Here is a 14671-nt window from a genome sequence, read left to right as displayed (position 1 = left end):
GTTTGATTATAGCTAAGAAAGTGATCACTCGATCACATAACAAGCTGAGAAAAATTCTGCTACAGGCAAGGGTAAAGGAAAGAATTTATTCTTTATTTGCCTTGAAGAATTCAAGTAGCTTTCTTGGGTCTTTAAGATATGAAATGGGTCATCACCTAATTCTTTTGAAATAAAGATGAGCTCTGTATTAGATCCCTTTTTCATTTTCTTGTTTGTACTTGAAATTCCAAAAATGAGTGTGCAATAATATAGTCAATTCAAACTACAGTATGCTGACACATTGTCTGCTCTAATTAGAAAAACGGTCTTTGACTCTTAAAAATTATGATTCAGCATCATATTGAGAGACTAGCCACCATATTCAATATGAAATATCTCAGCTTTAACTAAATGCCCATTTGTGTTAACATATTTTGAATGATTAATTTATCCTGGTTCATAGTTTCTAATATATAGAAAACAAAATCTTAACACTAAAGAGCTTGATATGGTGTGGTGAGTTTGAGCTATGTAAAAAACATACTACCATGTCATTCCATCAATGTAGATTATCTTAATGATGTCAGATTTTTTAATGAGCAATCTGTCATAAGTATGTTAGGATACTCTGTATGTTTGGGTTAATTATATTATACTCCTTTATCTGACTCTTAGAATATAAACATGGCATGATCAGCCAAGTTCAAAAAAAAGAAGCACTTGAGAACTCCCAGAAATGAACAAGATAATGAAGGGTATGTATTTTCCTTTCTGTACTCACATGGTTCATATGAGTATCAGCAGGTCTTGCCAGCCACATTTCCAATGTATGTATAACCCAAGTACAATTATTAGTCATCACATGGAAGTTTATAAGTAGCTTTGGGCAATACTAGTGTCCCATGGTAATTAGGCACATCCAAGTATCATGTATTAGTAATGGCAATCTGTCAGCCTGCCACTGGACAGCAAGGGTCACCTATAATAATACACCATCACAGGGTTAGAGAACAAGTAGTATAATTTATTTACTTGCTATGTTTCTATTTATTTATTTATTTATTTAGAGACAGAGTCTTGCTCTGTCACCCAGGCTGGAGTGCAATGGCACAATCTTGGCTCACTGCAACCTCCATCTCCCAGGTTGAAGTGATTCTCTTGCCTCTGCCTCCTGAGTAGCTGAGATTACAGGCTCCCGTCACCACACCCAGGTAACTTTTGTATTTTTAGTAGAGATGGGGTTTTGCCATGTTGGCTAGGCTGGTCTCAAACTCCCGACCTCAGGTGATCCACCTGCCTCCACCTCCCAAAGTGCTCGGATTACAGGCGTGAGCCACCACGCCTGGCCACTTGCTATGTTTTAAATCTACAGACTTTTTATTTCTATTTATCTGCTGTTTGTTCTTTAGCTCTCTGTATGCTGGGTTATAAATAACCCTCATATTTCTCAGAAGCAAAGCCTTTTTTTTGTACTTTTTTTATTTGTAAGACTAATTTTCAGTATTTTGAGACCATGTAAATTACAAATGCAATAGTTGGGAGAATTGGCCCAGTGACTGTTTTACACTTCTAAATTTGTTTTGGTCTATGAGACCTAAATTCATTCCGTTTGTCCAGACTATTATGGCAGAACTCCATAATAAAACTTATTTGGAGAAACAAAGACAGCTCCATCATTGGCCATCTGAATGACAGTAAGAGTGAATGACTTATCCTACCTCATTTATCACTATGTACCAAGCAGGCCTGATTTATATATAGCAACACCTTTCATGACAGCAAGGCCTTTGAATATTTTACTATAAGTAAAGTAAAACTATAATGGGTCTAAGTGTAAAAAATAACCTTATCATTTTATTGAGTAATATAAAACAGAGTATCTCAAGATTATGAAAGAGTGTACACATTTTAAAACCTAAATTTAAATCCAACTTCAACCTAATTTTAATTTAAACCTAAGTTCAACGTGAAGGGAGTAAAATATTATCCTTTAAAGATGTAAGGTTTTTGCTTTGTTTCTTTTGAGAACCCTGAAAACGTTACCTGATAAATAGTACTAGAGGAATGAAAGACAAGTAGGGAACGACGTATCCACGTATTCTTTCCAGGATTCTGGCTCAGTGACATTATTTATTCTGGGATTCCTAGCAAGGCCACTTTCTATCCTTGGAGAAATTTAAGTAAAGTCTGCAGAATTAGCCTGTAGGATGAGACAAGGATAGAATGTGCAGATGATTTATATCTCAACATTAAATTTGAGTCTACTTGGAAAATTGGGTAGATCATAAGCTTTGTCCTTTCTTTCGATACTATCTTTCTTTCTGAATGATTGGTTCCTGTTACAGTGTCCACAAAAAAAAATTATCTAAAATTTAGGAAGTGGAGTATTTATTGCATGCAAGCCCCTTGACTAAATACTGTAGGAAGTTCATTCATTTATTCAGTACTTCCAATCTGCTGGTCTAGGTGCTTAGCACATAATATTGAATAAGACACAATCCCTGTATTCAAGGATAGAAAAATCTTACAGTGAGGAAGCAAACAAATAATTAGGCATCAAAAAACATGGTAATTATTACCATAAATATGAAAGAAATATACTATGGAAACAAATGGGTGGGGAACCTAATTCAGCCTGAGACTAAGAAAAATATGTCCTGGTAGAAGCCACAACTAAGCTGAGTTCAAAAAGATAAACGAAAGTAAATTTCACAAAGAGGGAAAGATGAAATGGGAAAATGGAGAACATGTTCTACGCAGAGGAAAGACATCTGCAAAGTCCTGGAAGAGACAGTGGGGCAGACAGGGAAAGATAAGAAGAGTCCAAGAGACACAATGACAGAAACAGAGAGTGAATAAATATGAATGGTTCCATTCAGAGAATTGTGTGTTCTGTATGGCTTGAGTGTAAGATAAGAACAAGAGATGAAATTGGAGAGTTGAGTAGAGTTGCATGTTAGGGCTTTGTTTTTCAAAATCAAGGAATTTGAATTTATACAAGGGAAACAAGGACCAATGGGGGCTCTATTTGGAAGTGATATGATTAGATTTGCAAAATTGCTTGGGCTTCAATATGAGATGAGATTGGAGGGATGCCAGACTGGAAGTAGAAGATGCTGCAGTAAATCCTAGAAAAAGATAATCATGGCTTGTGCTATGGGAGTGGTCTGGAAATGGAGAGATACAGATTCCAAAGATATTTAAAAGGTGGAAAATACTGGACTGCTCTGTGCTGGATGTATGTGGGTAGTGAGGAAGGGGGGTTAATTAAGGATGATACCCTGGATTCCGACTGGGAAGGTTAGGTGCATCGTGGTGCCATTTACTCACATCAAAAAACACAAAGGAAAAAACAGATTTAAGGAGTAGAAAGGTGATGAACATGCTGAACCTGTTGATGTGAAATACCAGTATCACATTCAAGTACAGATATCTAGTAGGAAATTAGGGATACTAGGTTAATATCAGGAGAAAGATCTGGGCTTAGATCACACACACACACACACACACACACACACACATATAAATGCATATACAGTCATGTGTTGCTTAACGACAGGGACGTTGTTAGGCGATTTCAGTGTAAACAGTACAGAGTATGTATGTAGTTCTTATGCAAACCTAGATAGTATAACCTACTGCACTTAGGCTACAAACTTGTACAAGAAAATGGTCCTAGAGATGCTATATAAGTAAAAGAGATTGTCTAAAAGCTGTGTGGGGATATAGGGTTGTTCTATAACTGTATAACCTGCCTCTTAGTGAGACCTTAAGCATTACTATATGGAATATAGTAGGCAATTATAATATAGATCACTAGGCAATAGGAATTTTTCAGCTCTATTATAATCTTATGAGACCACCATTCTATATGTGGTCTGTTGTTGATTAAAATGCTGTTATACAAGGTATGACTATATATACATATGTATATTTATGGTACAGATTTGAGGAGATCAACTAGGGAGAGTACACTAAAATAGAAAACGTTAAAGTCAAACTCATGGAGTTTGTAAAGTATAAGAAAAGTTATACCAAGGAATTCCTTCAGTAGAAGGAATAAGATTCATATGAAAATTAGTATAAAGAAAAGCTGTCACCGAGGGTCAAAATATAGGTATTGGCAGTATGCAGTGGCTCACAACTGTAATCCTAGCACTTTAGGAGGCCAAGGTGGGAGGATCACTTGAGGCCAGGAGTTTGAGACCAGCCTGGGCAACAAAGCGAGAACCCATTTCTACAAACAATTTTAAAAATTAGCCAGGTGCAGTGGTGCACACCTGTAGTCCTAGCTACATCAGAGGCTGAGGCAGGAGAATCGCTTTCATCTAGGAATTTGAGGCTACAGTGAGCTATGATTGTGCCACTGCGCTCCAGTCTGGGAGACGGAGTGGTCCCCCATCTCTAAAAAAACAACAAACAAACAAAAAACCCAGAGGTACAAGTTACCTGGGACTCCCAGTAGGAGAAGGTTTGGGTGGCAAAGAATAGACTCATGGAAACAGGGGTATTGAAGGGAGATTCTAAAATTGTATTGGAAAGTTTTCAGAAAGACAACTAAAGACTTAGGTGGAAATCAGGGTACACAGTAATTTTAGGAGGAATGTACCTCAATTTTCAGTTCCCTTGAATATGAATGTGTATTAGAAACAGAAACAAAGAGCAGAACCAGAGAGCCCAAACTTCCACTGAGCACAGCTTGGTCCAGAGAGTCCCTGAATACCTCAGCGGGGGTCTGAGGAATCTAGGCATGTGTCTTTTCTGTCATAAACGTTCAGACAGTTTCTTGTTTTTTTTGTGTGTGTGTGTGTGTGAGGTATAGGGTAAAGCAGTACTTAAAATTATTCTCTTTATAAATGTGGCATATACAAATGTAAAAAGTAGGTATATATTTGCACTTACCTGTTTGAATGTGTCATGTATTATCATCTCCTTTTGAGCTGGAGGTTATCAGAGGGCAGCTCAATTTATAGAAATGGAATCTGAGGCCTTCAGCATGAATCTTTGGGTGAATTTATTTATACAAGCCTGCTTTCTTAACAACTAGTTGGTCACATGACTAGAAACTAGGGTTTCGTCGTAGTCCATGATGCTCAAGGTCACACGAGAGGCAGGATGTACAGTTATAGAACAACCCTATATCCCCACACAGCTTTTAGACAATGTCTTCTCTAGGACCACTTTTTAACCACAGTCTATTACTGATCTTCTGGTAAACTGCATTCCTTTTAGCAAAATTCACTAAGTTTTCCCATCTGTTATCATACAGGTCTTCAGTTACCCCCACATTTGTAAATTAACTGGGTGTATAAATATGTGATACCCAAGTAAATCTTTATTATTATTTTCACAGGCTACATAAGGAAGACATCTTGCAAACATGATATAAAAAGAGCCTTTGTATCAAATTATAATATATTAATATGTCATTACAAATTAATAATCCTAAGAGAGAACATCTTCTATATATCCTATAATAAAATATTTCAAAATATTTTACATGTCTATATAAGAATTTATAAGAGTTCATTATGGGTGACAACATTTCACATGAGAGAAAATTTATGACAAGATTTCTCAGTAAAACTACTCATGGGTTTATAATTATTATTTATAGCAGTACTGTACAGTAGAAATGTAATGTGTACCACAAATACAAGCTGCATGTGTAATTAATTTTTCTAGTGGCCATGTTAAAAATATTTAAAACATACAAAATTAATTTTAACATATTTAATTTAATCCAATATATCTAAAATACCATTTCAACATGTATGCATGTAAAAACTTATTAGTGATATACTTTACCTTCTTTGTTTTTTATACTAAGTCTTTGAAACCCAGTGTGTATTTTACATTTATAGCATATCTCAATTTGGGCTACATTTCAAGGGCTCAAAAGCAGATCTATGGTCTGTCCTAATAATTACATTGAACTATATAAATACTCCTGCTTTATAACAATAACCACAGCTACCTTTTATTGAGTTCTTGTTATGTGGTAGTCACTATAATAGTTTCCATGTTTTTCTTATTTCATCTTCAAAGCTATGATGGAAATTCCATTGTCACCCATAATTTCTAGGAATAACAAGAGGCTTCAAAGAATTTAACGGCCTTGCCTAAAACTGTGGAGTTAACAAGTGATGGACCAGGGATTCGAATACAAAGATTTATATGTACATTGAAATAAGGTATATAAATTATTATTTATATTATAAATTATTATAATATATAATTATAAAATATTTAAATTATTATTTTTATTTTATGTTTTTATATGATTTCATATTTATAATTTTTCAGTAAAGATAGCCAGTTCAGTTGTGGGAGAAAGTAAATTTGTGGTAAAGTGATTTGATAGTTGGAAAAGTTAGACCACTGCCCCACTAAACTTGTGGAACAGTAACAGAATTTATAAATACTAAAATAAGAAAAATAAACAAAAGAAATTATGTTGCAGAGATAATGATATTGAATAAAGTAGCCATAGGGCCTTGTTTCCTTGCCAAATAAAACCAAAAAGATGAATAGAGGTGGGAAGAATAATAGTATATCCTGGATGCATTTCAATGAAATGATATAGAAGACAATTAATATGTGATGCAATGCACTAAGTTGTTGAACCTCTACATTATTAAGTGTATGGAAAGAAAATCTGTAACAAGTGTTTGGAAAACTAGAGAATTGATTTTGGTCTGAATTTTCTAAAATAAGAAGTTAGGAATTTGACAGCTAAGAGATTTGGCACAAGATACGATGTCTGAAGAACTCAGATGAAAATTAGCCAATCTGATTTGGATAAAACTAAAGATGAATGTGATGGTCAGTGGTATGGAGTTGGAGGTCCAGGAAAATAATTAACAAAAAGATGTTCTGTCCTTCTCATGATTCTATGGGGTTTCTCTACTCTTCACTATAACATCACAATGGCTTGTTCTTCCTTCGAGTATGCCTATTTTTTATTTGAATCAGCTCCTTCATTCTCACTGGCCTTGAAGTCTGCAAATTAGATCCCTTTTTCCAAACACTAAGCCATATTTTCCCTACCATTGAAGATACACTTGGAATCAATCTACTCCAGGAAGTCTCTCCAAACCACATATGGGAAATATGATATCTTCTATGGAGGAAAACAATGGCCTGGATAATTCATACAAATGTTCTCATTCCATGGGTTAAGTATTGCCATAAGGTAAACCAATATCCTTGGGTCTGGTTTGCTTTACCATCACTTTCCCACCTCAGCTTCCACATATCTCTGCTTCAGACCATATAATCCTTATTGCTCCAGTTTGTATCCTTTTTTCTGAGCGTTCTGGCCTCTGCCTCTCTTGTTTACTGTTTACCTACGAGTCTATTTTTTAAAATCCAACGAAAGCAATATCAATATTCACAAGCAAGTGGCAAGTAAAAAGAATTGATTGGGGCCAGGAAGTCTTTACTTCCTAGAAGAGGTTTCATCTTACTAGCTGATTCAAAGAGATGTAATAGAGTTGAAAGAGAGCATGAGCTATGACATACACAGAGCAAGGAGGTCCCAAAAGTTATTTGCTTTGTTAATATTACTTAAGCTGTTTAATCTTTCCAGCCTCAGTTTCCTCATCTAAAGTGATATCAAGGATAACTATATGGCACAGCTATTTTATTTATTCACATATTTATCAATTAATTTGGGAATGGAAATAGCATATGTCATTTAGATATTGAAAACAAGATATAAAAATACAAATGATTTCTTGCCTTCAAGAGATATGTAATAGATATGTAATGGGAAATTAAAAAAATCAGATGTTAGAGTATTTTAAAGTGGTATGTTGGCAGTAAGTGCAGGAACATTGGAGGCAGAAAAAGGGAAATTACACATTTTACTTTGGAGGACAGAGAAATCATTCAGGAAAATGAAGCAGTATTAAGCATTGACACTTAAGCTACAGTGGAGGAAGGATGTAATTATTCTAGATATTTCTTAATATATTCATTTACTCATTTCTTTATTCCTTCAGCAAATATTTATTGTGTGCCCAGTACATGGTAGTGAAAGTAGGGATGAATACAAAAGAGATGGTCATTTCTAAGACATGTGTATTTCTTCTGTTATCACAGTGCTTACAGTCAATGTGAAAGAGAGACAGCTATGTTAACAGAAGTGCTCTTAATAGATCTCCATTTAACTGACTTGGCAAATTAACCAATATTATCAATTTCCTTTGCAAAACACTCTGATTAATATTCAGGGCTCAGTGAAAGCTCACAGCCAGTAGATGACGCTCCAGTAAGCCTACACATTTTTCTCATTGGTGCCGCTGCATGCTTGCCAAGAATTAGTTGTGTTTATTCCCAAACCATTGCCAGTTGACTTCGTATTATAACCATGTAATAAAAATAACATTGCTTCCGTAATTCAATGAAATAGAGTATAAAATGAAAGAGTTGCTTCTTTGAAAATTAACTTGAATTTTTTGGAAAGACTCAATAAAGGAGAATTGCTAAAAACTTTCCTGTGAAATTAGGTGGAGGAGATACAATGAGCAAAGACTCAGAAAAAAAAAAAAACTGAATAATCCAGAAAGTTCATATTTCGATTGGCTTGCAAATGTGTTTTTTTTTAGTTTAAAGATAGTGAAATTAGAAATTATGGATGGTACACTATAGTAAAGAAAGATTGTCTGGATCTTTAGTCAACGGACCTGTTTCCAAATTAAAGGCTATATCCTTAAATTAAAAAATAGGGGAATGAATATATAACTGTATTATATTAAAATAAATGTTTAAGAAATGTAAATATCTTATGCTTCTTAGATTTGAGTCTATTTTAATATTAGCAATCATATGAGATAAGAGGGCTTCTAGTAAAGAAATATATGTTATGGTATGGAAAGTATTAAGACCTTGGAAATCTACAGTGGAGTATACGATCAATCCTAGAGAATAGGAACTCTGAAATAGATTGAGCCGGGCAAAGAAAAGGGGTCAGGACAAGAGAGCATTCAATGTAAGCAAAACAGAGACAAAAAGAGACACAAGAGGCCAGGCGCGGTGGCTCATGCTGTAATCCCAGCACTTTGGGAGGCCGAGGCGGGCAGATCACGAAGTCAGAAGATCGAGACCATCCTGCCTAACACGGTGAAGCCCTGACTCTACTAAAACTACAAAAAAATTAGCCAGGCGTGGTGGCTCATGCCTGTAGCCCCAGCTACTCGGGAGGCTGAAGCAGGAGAATGGCATGAACCTGGGAGGCGGAGCTTGCAGTGAGCCGAGATTGCGCCACTGCACTCCAGCGTGGGCGACAGAGCAAGACGCCATCTCAAAAAAAAAAAAAAAAAAAAAAAAAAAAGAAGGAGAGAGAGAGAGAGAGACAAGAGGTCCATATACAAGCTGGACCATATAGTGTGAAAATACACATGGTACATCATCTGGGCTGGTAGTGGGGGCCAGAACTAGATCTTAGAAATCCTTAAAAGTGATAATAAGTCTTTGAACTTTATCTTGAAGCGTTTTAAGTTAGGGGGTTATATTATCAGATTTGACGAAAAATAGATGAGCCTACAGCAGGATGGATTGATGTGGGACAACATTGGAGCCAAGAGATTAATTAATTTAGGTAAGAGTTGATGGCAGCCTGGGGTAAGATGGCTGCAATGGGATTGTCATTATGTAATGAATTTTAGAGATATTTGTGAGATATAATCAACAAGATATGGTAACTAGTTGTAGGGGTCAAAAATAGTGGGAGAGGTCAAATATATCTCCTCAACTCTCACTGAAGAAATTGGGTGAGTGGTGTCATTTATACAAGTGTGCAACTTTAATGAAAAAGAGGTTGGCTAGGGAGGGTTGGAGGATGAGGAATTCCCTTCTGAAAACACTATGTTTATATCGTGCACAAGACCCTTAAGTTGGGAAGTCTTATGAGCAATTGTATATATAGGGTTCAGGAAAGAGGTAAGCTTAGAAATAGAGGATTATTTGGCACTTGCACATATATAGTAATTGAAACCATAAAGAGTAGAGTGGATTTCCCAAAGAGAGATAGTAGAATGTAAAGAGAATTGAAGAAAAGAAAACTGCTCAGGAAAGAGTCCTGGGGGCAGAATATTGAACTATAAATAGAAGAAAAATCGCCAGAAAAGGAGATTAATAAAGGAGAAGCCAAAGAATTAGGAGGAAAGGAAGTGTTCAACGTGTTCATTGCTACTAAGTGAAAAATGCCCAATGGATTTAGTAGTATAAAGGTCGTGGGTGCCCATGTTTAAGGGTACATTCAGGGGAGGGTCTGGAGCTTAAGGCAGACTCTTGTGGAGTGAGGAGTGACAGGAAAGGGAGAAATGGGAGATGGAAAATGCCATTATTTTGTTGTTTCAAGAGACGTATGTCTGGTGAAGTATATAAAAAGGAAAGCCTGAAAAAGCTGAAAAGGATAGGTCTAAAAGATCTTAAACGCCAAGCTAATGGGAGTTGTATTTTGTCTCATAGAAAATTCAGGGCACAGGGTAAAGTCTACATAATAGAAACTACTTACTTTGACAATAGTGTAGGGAATGGAATTATTGTGGGGTGAGAGGGTTAGTAAAGGAAGTTAGCTAAGGCAAACCTCACCCATGGTATACTGGCACACAGGTATGCTGCAAGCAGTTTGCTGCTAGAAATACAGTACTCATATTTGCACAAGACAAAAGACTGGAGTGGATTCAAGTTTCCCTCTTTGCTAATTCTACTCTTAGTATATTTCCTATTGGAATGGGAAACAGGGGGGTGGAGTTATAGCCTAAACTTCTGGAATTGTACTTAACATGGAGTATGCCTGATGGAGCATCATGCATGTGAACTTCATCCATTCTGTGTGTTGATATCAGGAATAAAAAAGAGGTTGAGAACCATTGAATTAGAGAAAATTGCAACCCTTAAAGCAGATACGGTAAGATCTTAATTAGGCATTATCGGCAGGGATGGTAAAGAGAGAAAGATTATTGGAGTGAGGTTACAGAGTTAGAAACAATAGGACTCAGAAGCTGATTGGATGTGAGAGGTGAAACATCACCGCCAAAATAGCAATACTCTTTATTGAATGCTTTTAATATGTCAAGCACACCCAAAAGAACATACACAGTATAATGTACATCATCCCATTTCAATTTCCCAACAGTGTTGCAAAGTAGGTATTTTTATTCTGATTTTATAGATAACAAAAATAAAGTTTAGAGACTTTGAGCAACTTTCTCAAGGCCATCCAGATTTTAAGTGGCATACCTTGGGTTCAAACCCAGGGTTGTCAGATTCAAAACCTTTGTTATCATCATTACTCAAATCTAAAATGACTGTCTTATTAGGTGTTTGGCTGTATGATGGTAAAATCAAATTCAGATGATAAATACCAGATGAAGATCAGGTGTAGGAGAAAAATGGCCAGTTCAATTTTAAACATATTCAGTTTTTGAAGGCCTGGAGAATATCCCTGGTGAAGATGTCTAATAGACAGTTACATATGTAAGTCTAGAGTTAACGGAGATGTCTGGAAGGAGATAAAGATTTATGGGGCATTAGCATTTAAATTGTGGTGAAAGTCATGGGAATGGATGAGATTTCCCAGGGAGATTGCAACATGAGAAGAGGATAAAGTGGAGAGCGAAGAAACACCAAAATGTAAAAGGAGGTCAGAGGGAAGTATCAGTGAGGGAGTCAGGGGAGGAATGTTAATGCAAGTTAGAGGGAAGTAGCCGAGGGTGATATCACACTGAAGCAGTAAAGAACAGCAAGAGAAAGGAGTTATCAGTCATCCCATGCTATGGAGTGGTCATGAAAGACGAAGACTGAAAACATTTCAGTAGATTCAGAGAATTGTGAATGAGAAATACAAGTTGAAACAGTGTGAGATTTAATTTTAATAACGCCCAGTATCATCTAAGGTCTGTCAATAAACAGTTTGTAGGAGAAAAAAGTACAAACGTTTTGAAGAGCAAATTGCCAATGCATTTAAAAAGGGTGCATTTTCATTCTAAGTATTTTTCTAAGGAAACAATAAGAAATTAAGACATTCATTGCAGCATTGTTTCTGATAGCAACCATATCACAGTAGTTAAGAGCACCTACTCTAGAGCCAGCCTGAGTTGAAACCTCAGTTCTGCTACTTATTAGCTCTGTGAACTTGGGCAAGTTACTTTTCTGTGCCTTAGTTCCTTTATCTGTAAAATAGGGAGAGTAAGAGGATTGCTACTATTAATAAGGTTGTTGCAGCCTGGTTGGTTTTTTATTGTTACATAATAAAAAATCAGGGCAATTGGGGTAGCCGTCACTTCAAACGCTAATTATTTCTTTGTGTTTGGAACATTCTAAATCTTCTCCTCTAGCTATTTTGAAATATACAATAAATTATTGTTAATTATATATAGCCTATTGTGCTATCAAACACTAGAACTTAATGCTTCTATCAAACTGTATCTTTGTACCCAGTAACCAACCTCTCTTCATCCCCCACTCAGTTGTTCCCAGCCTCTAGGAACTACGAATCTACTCTCTATCTCCCCGAGATAAACCTTCTTAGCTCCCACATATGAGTGAAAACATGCAATATTTGTCTTTCTATGCCTAGCTTATTTCACTTAACATAATGACTTCCAGTTCCATCCATGTTGCTGCAAATGATATGATATTTTTTACAGACAAATAGTATTTCATTGTGTCTATATAAAACATATTTTGTTTATTCATTCATCTATTGATAGACACTAAGTTTGATGCCATATATTGGCTATTGTGAATAGTGCCACAATAAACATGGAGGTGCAGCTATTTCTTTGATATACTGATTTCCTTTCTTTTGGATAATACCCAGTAGTGGAGTTTCTGGATTGTATGGCAGTTCTATTTTTAGTTTTCTTCAGGAACCTCCGTACTATTCTTCATAATGGCTGTACTAATTGACATTCCAACCAACAGTGTTTCAAGAGCTTCCTTTTCTGCACATCCCCACCAGCATTTGTTGTTGTGCCTACAATACTAATTTGTCCTAATTGGTTTTTACAGTAATTAAATGTGTAAATACCATAAAGTGTTCATTACAGTGCCTAGAACATAGCAAGAGTGAATTCTTTGTTAAATGAATAGAGATAAAAGTAATCAAAATGCTCAGTGGTGAGGTTGATTAAAATAAATTATATATCCATGCACTGGGATATTATGCAACTGTGAAAAATTATGTAGTTAACTATTTAACAATATGGAAAGATACTGATGGACTATTAATTAGAAAAAAGTTATAAATCATGTGAATAGAATGATTCCATATGTGAATAAACAATGTGTACCTATGTGTTAGATATGTATGATAATTTTTAGAAAGATTTGTACCAAGATGCTTATATGTATAGATGGTTGGATTATGAGTTTTTTAATTTTACTTTAAAATTTTTACACATTTAAGAATTATATAGAAAAGATTATTTTTATGATAAAATGTTTTAACATCCTGGAGGTCAGGATATGCAATAGCAAGTGATAATTATTCTTTGGCAAAACTTTTCTGTGGAAGAAAGTGGGCTGAAAGCATAGGAGCCACAGCATATTTATAACCAATGGAGTAGCACACTATGTAAAATGCTGTACAGAGTCCTGCTCCCTGGGAGGCTTCTAATAAACAAGGGTTGCTGTTATTATTATTGCCACTAAAATGCCTTCAGGTCTCATAGACTTTCAGCACCAGCACAACTCTACTGAGTAGCCAAGGAGCGGGAAATAAGAGAAGAAACTTTAAAAAAGGAGAGCGTTCTAGAAAGAGGACTCTCCTTGAGAACATTCTGGACAGTGCTCCTGGACAGTGTGCTGGTGCTGAAAGTCTATGAGAACTGAAGGCATTTTAATGACAATAATAATAATAGCAACCCCCATTTATCAGAAGCTTCCCAGGTAGCAGGAGTCTGTACAGCATTTTATATGTCCTGCTTCTCGATTGGTTATAAATAAGCTGTAGCTTCTATGCTTTCAGTCCACTTCGTTTCACAGACAAGTTTTACTAAAGAATAATTATCACTTGCTATTTCTATATCCTCACCTTTAGGATGTTAAAAAAATTATCATAAAAACAATCTTTTCTATATATATATTTTTTTTAATGTGCAAAAATTTTAAAGTAAAATTTAAAAAAAGCTGATAATCCGGCTGGCCCTGGTGGCTCATGCCTGTAATCCCAGCACTTCGGGAGGCTGAGGTGGATGGATCACTTGAGGTCAGGAGTTTGAGACCAGCCTGGCCAACATGGCAAAAACCCATCTCAACTAAAAATACAGAAATTAGCCGGGCATGGTGGCAGGGGCCTGTAATCCCATCTACTCAGGAGGCTGAGGCAAGAGAATCACTTGAACCTGGGAGGCGGAGGTTGCAATGAGCCGAGATCATGCCACTGCACTCCAGACTGGGCAACAGAGTGAGACTCTGTCTCAAAAAAAAGAGAAAAAACCCCTCATAATCCAACCATCTACATATAAGCATGTTGGTATGTATCTTTCTAAAAATTATCATACATATCTAATACATAGGTACATATTGTTTATTCACATATGGAATCATTCTATTCATATGATTTATAACTTTTTTCTAATTAATAATCTGTCATTGTCTTTCCATGTTGTTAAATAGTTAACTACATAATTTTCACAGTTGCATAGTATCCCAGAGCATGGATATATAATTTATTTTA

At 35.8% G+C, this 14671-nt stretch overlaps 1 long non-coding RNA gene across 1 annotated transcript in view; it reads left to right on the top strand.

Moving 5' to 3' along the window:
- The first annotated feature begins 479 nt into the window (after window positions 1-479).
- LOC134737473 (uncharacterized) overlaps window positions 480-14671 on the top strand; it is a 31920-nt gene continuing 17728 nt past the window's right edge. The window contains exons 1-2 of the long non-coding RNA XR_010122413.1: window positions 480-734; window positions 6065-6173. This is a non-coding gene — a long non-coding RNA (uncharacterized lncRNA). The remainder of the gene's footprint in view (window positions 735-6064; window positions 6174-14671) is intronic.

This window comes from Symphalangus syndactylus, chromosome 8, assembly GCF_028878055.3.
Source record: "Symphalangus syndactylus isolate Jambi chromosome 8, NHGRI_mSymSyn1-v2.1_pri, whole genome shotgun sequence".
NCBI classification, from domain to species: domain Eukaryota; kingdom Metazoa; phylum Chordata; class Mammalia; order Primates; family Hylobatidae; genus Symphalangus; species Symphalangus syndactylus.
Note: the sequence above shows the minus strand (reverse complement) of the source record. Positions and strands in the feature narration are given on the sequence as shown.